This window comes from Cupressus sempervirens, chromosome 10 (genome assembly GCF_028749045.1).
Source record: "Cupressus sempervirens isolate cs-2001-9-10 chromosome 10, ASM2874904v1, whole genome shotgun sequence".
In the NCBI taxonomy this organism is placed as follows: Eukaryota; Viridiplantae; Streptophyta; class Pinopsida; order Cupressales; family Cupressaceae; genus Cupressus; species Cupressus sempervirens.
The window spans coordinates 300,838,960-300,847,881 of NC_143127.1; positions in this window are offsets into that span (position 1 = coordinate 300,838,960).

Genomic DNA, 8,922 nt, shown 5'->3' on the forward strand with positions numbered 1-8,922 from the left:
GGGAAAAGAATTAAATGTCCAATATTAAATGTGGGGTTAGTGGGTTAGGTAGCACATGGTTTATGTAATACTACTTAGTGGTTTTGTGGGACTTGCTACTATATAATCAGCCACAAGGGTAGTTGTTGTAGAGTAAGAGTGTGAGAAAGGCAAGAGTCGAGCAAGACAAGGCTTGACAGGTTAGCCAAGGGAGCATTTGTGAAGGTTGGAAGCATGGCATGGGATGTGTGGATTCATGTTTGTTCACATAGTTTTCTCAGTTTTGGCTATGGCCATGAAGGCTTCCATGGTTGTATTGCAATGGTATTTTTTGTTGAATAATACATGGTGATGGATGCTTTTGGAGGCTGGGTTTTTCTCTCAATGAGAGTTTCCTAGGGTATATCTTGTGTCACATTTTTGTGGGTATGTTGTCTATTCTCTTGCATGTGGATTTTAATTCCATGTTTATTTAAGATCTATTATGGGTTATGTGGAAACAGTTATATATTTTTTTTGTCAAGTTTCCTTACAAGTGGTATCAGAGCTATGGTTTTATTATTTGTAACCCTAGATTGAATCTATGGGAATGCATGAGAGGATAAAAGAAAAGGGCAAGATATATGAATGATTTATTGTAGATCTGAGGGTTTTGGGTTTGTCGTTATGATGGGATGTTGGTAGATTTAGGCATGTGAAATTTTTTTGGACAAAAAGATTTTTTGGATGTTTCATTTAAAATAAGGGTTTTGGGGGGTAGCATGTAGAAATGACCTCCTGGGTAAAAACAGACCTCACCATTGGATCTAGGTTGATATTTTCATAAATTTTGATATATAATATGCTCTAGTTTGGCCATGTTAAGAGGAAATGAAAGAGTTTTTTTATTTTAGCCCGTGATGGCCGTCAAATTTAATCCCGTCAAAATTTTTGTCACAAAAAAAAAAATCGTAGTGAATATGGTAAAAAGACTATCTTAGTAAAACGGCCATAACTTTCTCTCAAAATATCAAATTTTAGAGTTCTTAAAAGCGTTGGAAAGCTAATTCAGAGCACTACAACATGGTGTAGGTTTGGTTCTATGCTTTTGAAATTTTGGCAAGTTTTAAGAGCCTTAAAGTTAGATGTTATTTATTTTGAGCTTAGATTAAGGCATAACTTGGGCATACTGAGTCAGATTTTGGACTTTGAGTAGTCAATGGAAAGTTCTTAGAGAGCTATACACATTGGTTAAGATTTGGTGCAGGTTTGGTATGATTTATTTGGTGATATATTGATCTGAATAGTTTATATATATTTTTTGACTATGGTAACATTGTGAATTTATGGCATTGGAGATTTAAGATTTGATGTCATTGTATACTCAGTTCATATTTCAGATTGATCTCATGATGATATGGTTATCATTGTTTGGTTTGGATATGTATGATGACTTGTTGGATCTACAAGTTGTGCAGTTATGTAAGCAGTCTATACTTACAGGTTGTATTTATAGCTTGGTTATGAGTTTTCTTTGCCCATTGATCTTTCATTATTGATGCATATTCAGATTGGTGGCTTGGATTTGAGTTGTCTATGCCCTAAGTCACATGATTTGCTGATTTATTTTTTCTTCATGTAGAAGGGATGAGATGTTGTTACTAGGTACAATCATGGTGGAGAATTGCAGTTGACTATTTTATGCTGACAGGTTGGACAATTTGAGAGAAAAATGCTCAATTCATGGATGTGATCATGGTGTCATGAATTTTGGCATGACATTATTGGTTATACAGGTACATCCTTGATGTTCATTAGCTTGGATTTTTGATTTAGTTATGGTGGTATATCTTCTTGGTTAAGGATCATCGTTATTTTGTTTCTTTTGAGGAGCTCATGATGTGCATTTTGAGTTCTTTGATGGTTTGATGCCTTTGGTTGATTCTCATGGTTAGAGGATGGTTTTTCATCATGGTGTCATGGATAGCTTGGATACATGGTTTAGTGGGAGCTTGTGACAGTGATGAGGTGACAATGCAGGATTAGTTCTTGGTTTGGTTTGGATCTTCAAGTAGGAGATGGATTTTGTGATGCCTTAGGTGTCTTGATACCATAGTTGAGTGTGAGTTGTTGGCATTGATATATTTATTGAGTGTTTTCAGAAGTTGGAGGTTTGTCTTAGATCCTATTGCTGCAAAAACATCTTTGACATTTGTATGGTGCACTTGGTTATCTTCATGGTGTGTGAAGATGGATAGATCTTAAGGACTCATGTGGTTTTTGGTTATCTTCATGGTTTTTGGAGATGGTTCTTCATGGTATGTAAAAATGGTTTTCTTCATGGTGTATGGAGATGGTTGCATCTTGAGGACTCACAAGGTTCTTGGAAAAGGTGTGGTTTATGCTTTTATTTGGCATGTTATCCTTAGTATGAGGATGGTTTCATTATTATGTCATGGTATACTTTTGATACGCATTTAGAGTTGTGACATGTTATAGTATGTTCATGTGGAGCATGTTATCTCTTTGGTTGAGATAGTTAGATCATGTTGTTATGTTTATGTTCCTAAGGCCATGGTTGAAACTTTGACATTGATCTTGGTTTAGTTTCTTGGTATTGAGTACACTAATCATAAGTTGGATACTTCATGATATTACTATGTTGCATTTGGAGTTGGCATGGATTGATTGGCTATAGGTGCTCATGGATACCTAGAGACGATGGTGATGCTAATTTCTCTTGGATTAGAGAAGTATTTGTTGGGATGGTTGATGGTTTCAACATGAAGTTCGAGGGGCAGTCACCTAATATGGACTTAAGAGGAGATTGTTCTTAGACTAGTCTTGGTTGGAGACTTGGGTATCTTGATGAGCATTCTCATTCCCCACTCTTGGTCTACTCACTGGTTTTCTACTTGAGAGGTATAGCCCATTGTTTCTCTCAATTGCATTATATTTATGCTTGTCTTTCATGGATATGGACCTTAAGCTATGGTACATGAGTTAGTTTTGGAGAATTCATTTGAGAGATGGTTTAGCATTGGCTATCTCCATGTGCATATGTTGTTATGCTGGTTGAGTTTGAGAGATGGTTTTATATTGGGCATATTCCTTGGTTTAGGAATGGTTTATGAGTTTGATCTTCTTGTGAGAGGCTTACATCCATGATTAGTTATATGGTATGGTTTGGGTGTTGTTGTGGCTTCTTGTTGAGGTTTTATGGAGGAGATCATACTTGCATAGTTTACATCTACAGGTGTGTGTAGAAGGACATGATACAGGTTATGATTTACATGGTTACTCTGGTCTTGGTTATTTTCTTGGATGTTCAGTTTTGCCTGCATTGGATTTGAGATTGTTTAGAGATTTTGATCACTGGTTTGTGTTCATGTATGTCATATGAGAGATGACATGGTTATTCCTTTATCTCTTTCCTCTGTTGGTTGTGGAGAATTTGGGAGACTGTTGGAGACTTGTTATGAGATTTTTTCTTGTAGGATATCAGTTTATGTATTGTGGATGTCCTTGATACTACATGGATTCACTTCTTTGAGATGTTGTGAGTGGATTGGTTATAGATTTGACATTATCTTTTGTAGTGGGAGCTTATTGGTATATGTGTGGTAGGTATTGCTCTTGAGGCTTGTGATTGCAGGTTATAGATTGGATATGTCAATGATATGAGATTCACTTGTTATACCTTTGAGATATGGATAGTTGGATGGGTTTAGCACTTTTCTGTGGGTGCTATTTTGGATATGGATATATTTTGACAACTACGGATACATGTGATTACCTTTGGATTAGGTTTTTTTTTTTGTGCTTGGAATTTCAGTTGGTATAGGATTTTATGATCTTCTAATGTGACGAGTTGGGTGGTTTTCTCTTTGGATGGCTTCTATGTATGTCTAGTGGCAGTGGCATAGTAGGAGGTGAGATCATTCATGTTTGAGATGCTAGATAATTTGTTTTTTTTGTAGGTACTAGGATGGAGCACTTGGTGTAGTTTGATCCATGATGGTGGATGTGCTAGGAGGGATTGTTCCATTCTTCATTTATGTGGCTACAGATTGACCCTATGCAATGTATACAACAAGTGGGAGATTGTTGAAATAATGGGTGTTGCACACATTGCATAATATTGTTATATTATATTATTTTATTTTATTTTATTATATAATGTTGTACCTAGATGGACGTACAACATGTAAATATTTCCATGGAATATTCTTGATGAGTTGTATTATAACATTGTGATAATATTTCATGTAATTATTTAATATTGGGAAAAAGAATTAAATGCCCAATATTAAATGTGGGGTAAATGGGTTAGGTAGCACATGGTTTTAGCACATGGTTTATGTAATACCACTTAGTGGTTTTGTAGGAGTTGCTACTATATAAGCAGCCACAATGGTAGTTGTTGTAGAGTAAGAGTGTGAGAAAGGCAAGAGTCAAGTGGGACAAGGCTTGATAGGTTAGCCAAGGGAGCATTTGTGAAGGTTGGAAGCATGGCATGGGATGTGTGGATTCATGCATGTTCACACAGTTTTCTTGGTTGTGTCTATGGCCATGAAGGCTTCCATGGTTGTACTGCAATGGTCTTTTTTGCTGAATAATACATGGTGATGGATGCTTTTGGAGGCTGGATTTTTCCCTCAATGAGGGTTTCCTAGGGTATATCTTGTGTTAGATTTTTGTCGGTATGTTGTCTATTCTCTTGCATGTGGATTTTAATTCCATTTTTATTTTAGATCTATTATGGGTTATGTGGAAATGGTTATATTCTTTGTTGCCAAGTTTTTTTACATTTAGAGCCTCATCATTTGCTTTCAATTTATTCCAAATACTTACCACCCTAGCCAATTGATTATAAACTAATGGCCATTCAATTTTATCCCCCAAATAAGTGAGAGCCTTTCTCAATTTATCTTCATATTGTACATTTAATCCTACATGTAAGGTCCGCAACTTACTCTTCTCTTCTTCAAAATCTTTAGTAGTGTAATACTATGGCCTCTGTGGGGTATCTAGCAGCTCTATGAGAGGAGTGGACTTAAAAGGTTTTACTAGGGGGTAGGGATATGTTATTCTTGGCCTTGTGGACCTCCCCATTAAATTATTCTCAAGATCAATTCTCTTTTTTACTTCTTTATTATAAGCTTCAAGAACACTCTCATATTTACTTTGCAATTCAAATATTTCTTTCTCCTCTCTCTCAATAGTAGCCAAAAAAAAATGAGAAGTCCCCACACCCATATGAGCTACCTATACATCTAATGTCTCAACAACTCTCCTTACAATGATATTTCCTATTAATCTTGAGTCATCTAGCTATGATGAAACAACCCTATATCCCCTTCTTAAAGACCACATAACCAAAGTAGCTTAGTCATCACTGAATGCAGTTCCTATGAATTCCTTTTTATTGGGGTATTGCGATCCCAAATTATTTGAAATAGAATGAAAAATTAATGCATCAACAATATCCCAATTGGGCAATAATAATATATTTGAGGCCTTTACTATCTACCTCCCCTTTTCAGGGGTTATGTTTTGGAACTCTTGAATCATTTGTTCCTTTATTTGATTCTATAGGGATGCCTCCTCCAACTCAAGATGCTTTGGTCTCAACTTGTTGCATCTTTCTTCAAATTTTCTCATGTTGGTTCTCCATGAAAATTGGCTAAAGGCCCTAGATTTGACAAAGTTATCATCTGATAGGAATTGTTCACTTGTTCCAATACAGGGTCTAATTCCCTCCCTCTATAATCTGCAATAGTCAACTCAAAACTTGTCACAAGAGGCTCCTAGGGGTTTCCTTCATCTATTTCTAATTGTGTAACAAAAACTCCCCCCTTGGGATCCCATTTGTTCAATTTTCTCTTTAGTGAGCTTCTCTTCCTCAATTCTCATAAGAGTCTATGAAGGCGAGTATTCCTCAACATGAGGATCCTCTTCCCTTATTATTTTTTGCCGCTTAGGGGAGGGCTTAGGAGGCCTCTCATCCAAAATAGTACTAGTGGACCCAATTATTTTTTTCCTTTGTCCATAGTGGTCCTTTTATTTTAAATAATTGTATACCTTGGCCTCTTTTGGATAGTTAATTGACCTGCCTCTATATTGGGAGTAAAACCCAATCTTCTCATTACTTCCCTGACTTTATCTAGGTAAAATTTAATAAAGAATTGCTTCTTTTCATTCATTGTCTCCATTATTTCAAGGAAGATATTCATAAGTTTATTTCTCTTATCTGCATTTGTAATAGCATTATCTAAAGGACTATAATCTGCATCAAAGCAATGAATGAAATCCAAAACTTTAGAGAAGACTCTCCACTTTTCCTTTCTAGTCTCCTACTCTTGCAAGGAGTGTTAGAGTAAATAATTAATTTACTAATTATTTATTCTATTTACTTAAGCTTAATTAAGTTAAAATGCATTTTATTTATTAGTTGTAGCCTAGGAGTTTGTTATAAGTTGTTGACAATACAGGAGTTTGTTCTCTCCTAAGTCATACTTATCCTCTCACCTTGTTCGAGGACTTTCCACCTCATCTGGATGTATGCTTAGTTGTCACACTTATCTCCTAGCATCTTCTAGCTTGTTCTAGGATATTCCTTGAGTTCTTTATATTCGAGCTCCTTTATTTTATTTCATAACTTCTTGCATATTGTAAATACATATTTTTTTGTGTTTGCATATTTTCTCTCTAATGTCCATTTAGGGTTTTTCCCTTGCTCCATGCTCTTCCTTTCTTGGCTTCCCTTTGATAGGATTTCACATGCAGGTGATCTTGGGCATCTTCAGAGTTAGATTTCATCAACTCCAACATGGTATCAAAGCCGCCCTGCTACTGCTTGGTTGAAGAATTTTTGAAGCCGTGATTCAAAGACACAAACTCTAGTTTGTTTACACTTTTTTCTTCAAATCAGGGGAAAAACATTGTTTTGGAGCACATTAGGCCCAAAAAGATGCTACTATTGGATCCAAAAGGCCATTTACAGTCAGGATTCATATAAAACTTGTCAATTTTGGAGACAAAGCTCTAGGAGGCAAAAAAATTTAGTCCAGGCCCTTCCATATGGATTGTATGGATGATTTGCAGTTTTAAAAAATAATAATAAAAAAGGAGCACAGGTCGCACCATCGCAGCAGCACCCACTACCCAGCATGGAGGTACCTGCACCCCACTTGCACTTTTCCCATGCCTAGCTATGATAGGTTGTGCCTCCATTGAGACACTCTGTCCCTACCTCCACTCGTGCGACAGTGCCCTAGTTCTTTGCACCAGCAGCTCTTCAGCTTCTGCCGGCGTCATGGGTCCTATCACTTAATCTCTACTAGAACACTCCTCTTTGCCAGTGTCTACTCTAATCCCACCACCTAACATAGTCAACAACACTAGTAGGGATGTTCTGCTTAGTCAGCAGCCTAGTCAAATTTTTGAGGCACAGTCAACACATTCTGCATGTGACACGTGGCATGGGTGCCACGTAGCAATTTTCCACATAGACCCTACCACATCATCTTATTCACCACATGGTGTCTACATGCCACTGCCACGTGGCTTCCTTTTTTGCCTTGACAGGTCATAGGCCATCAAATTTAATGACATCCTCTATTGAAATTAGCACGACATCATTACATCTTAGCCCTTGCACCTCTCCAAGGTTAATTTTGGACCTACTTGCAATTTTTTGGCCATAACTTGAGCATACAAATGTATTTTTCCAATCTGAAAAAAGTGCCAAAAAGTTGGTTTCAAGACAGAGACATTGGTGTAGGTGGGTATTTATAGGTTTTGATGCATTTTTATTGCCCATTTTTTCAGTTGAAGTTTGAAGTTGTTTTTTTGACTCTGGCATGCATATCTTTTGTGTCTCATGTCAGTTTTTTGAAAACTTTATATTTTTGAAAAGCAAGTTTTGTCACCTTTTCAAAAATGTAGTCATTTTCCTTAGGTTTTGGCCCATGCTCTTTCTATCATATTTTTGGCATTTTTTCTATATGGTGGCTATCTTGAGTATTTTAGGTTTGAGGATTATTTTCCTGGCATGGTTTCCTTTGTTTTGGGTTGTACTTTATTTTTTTGTAGCTTATTTTTTGTTTTGATCATTGTAGCTATCATTTTGAAGCACTTTTATGTATCACACTAAGATAAAGTGCCACTCTTGCATTTCAGGTTCATAAACATTGTTTTTGAGTTAGTTGTACATGCACTATTTTTATAAAGCACCATGGGGGGATAGTTGTTTTCTATTTTAGGCCTTCTCCCTTTGTCAAGTGAGTGTCCCTTCCATGACATTAGCCCCATGCAGTGTCATTGTGACCATGTCTTTATAGGTGTCTATACCTCTTCCTCTCTCGTCATTCTTGGTTCATTTGCAAGAGACTTTGGCCCACCTTTTTAGTTGCCTATCATCTCACCCCATTTTCATTAAGTGGGGGTTTATGCTATTTTTCTAATGCATCCATGGTTTGATGGTTCGATAGTGTGAACTATGTATTTAGTTGTTGATCCTATATACAAGGCAATTGTAGTGGCTGGCTACCTATGCATTTTGATGAGATGGATCATCTACCATATAGACACACTTGGTCTGTGCCTTCTTCTTCCATGGAGGTTCTTCAAATCAGCAATTTTCTTTTTGATGGTAGATTTTGTGGCTTCTTCGTGCTTTAGTGATGCTCTTCATGATCACTTTTTGTTCCTATTTTTGGGGACATTTCCCTAGTTGGAGGCTTCTTCAGTTCTTCACTAGGTTTTTACCTCTTTTTGGGGGAGGGTTTTTCCCTTGTGGTTTTCTCTCTTTCCTCATTTTTAGAGGTTACATCTTTTGCATTTGTACATGGGTACCTAACATGGCCTTTTTGCCAAGACCCATTTCTATCATTTCATCTTAGTTTTGTGAGCTTAAAGCATTTCCCTAAGTTTCACTTAAGGAGGGGTGTTAGAGTAAAT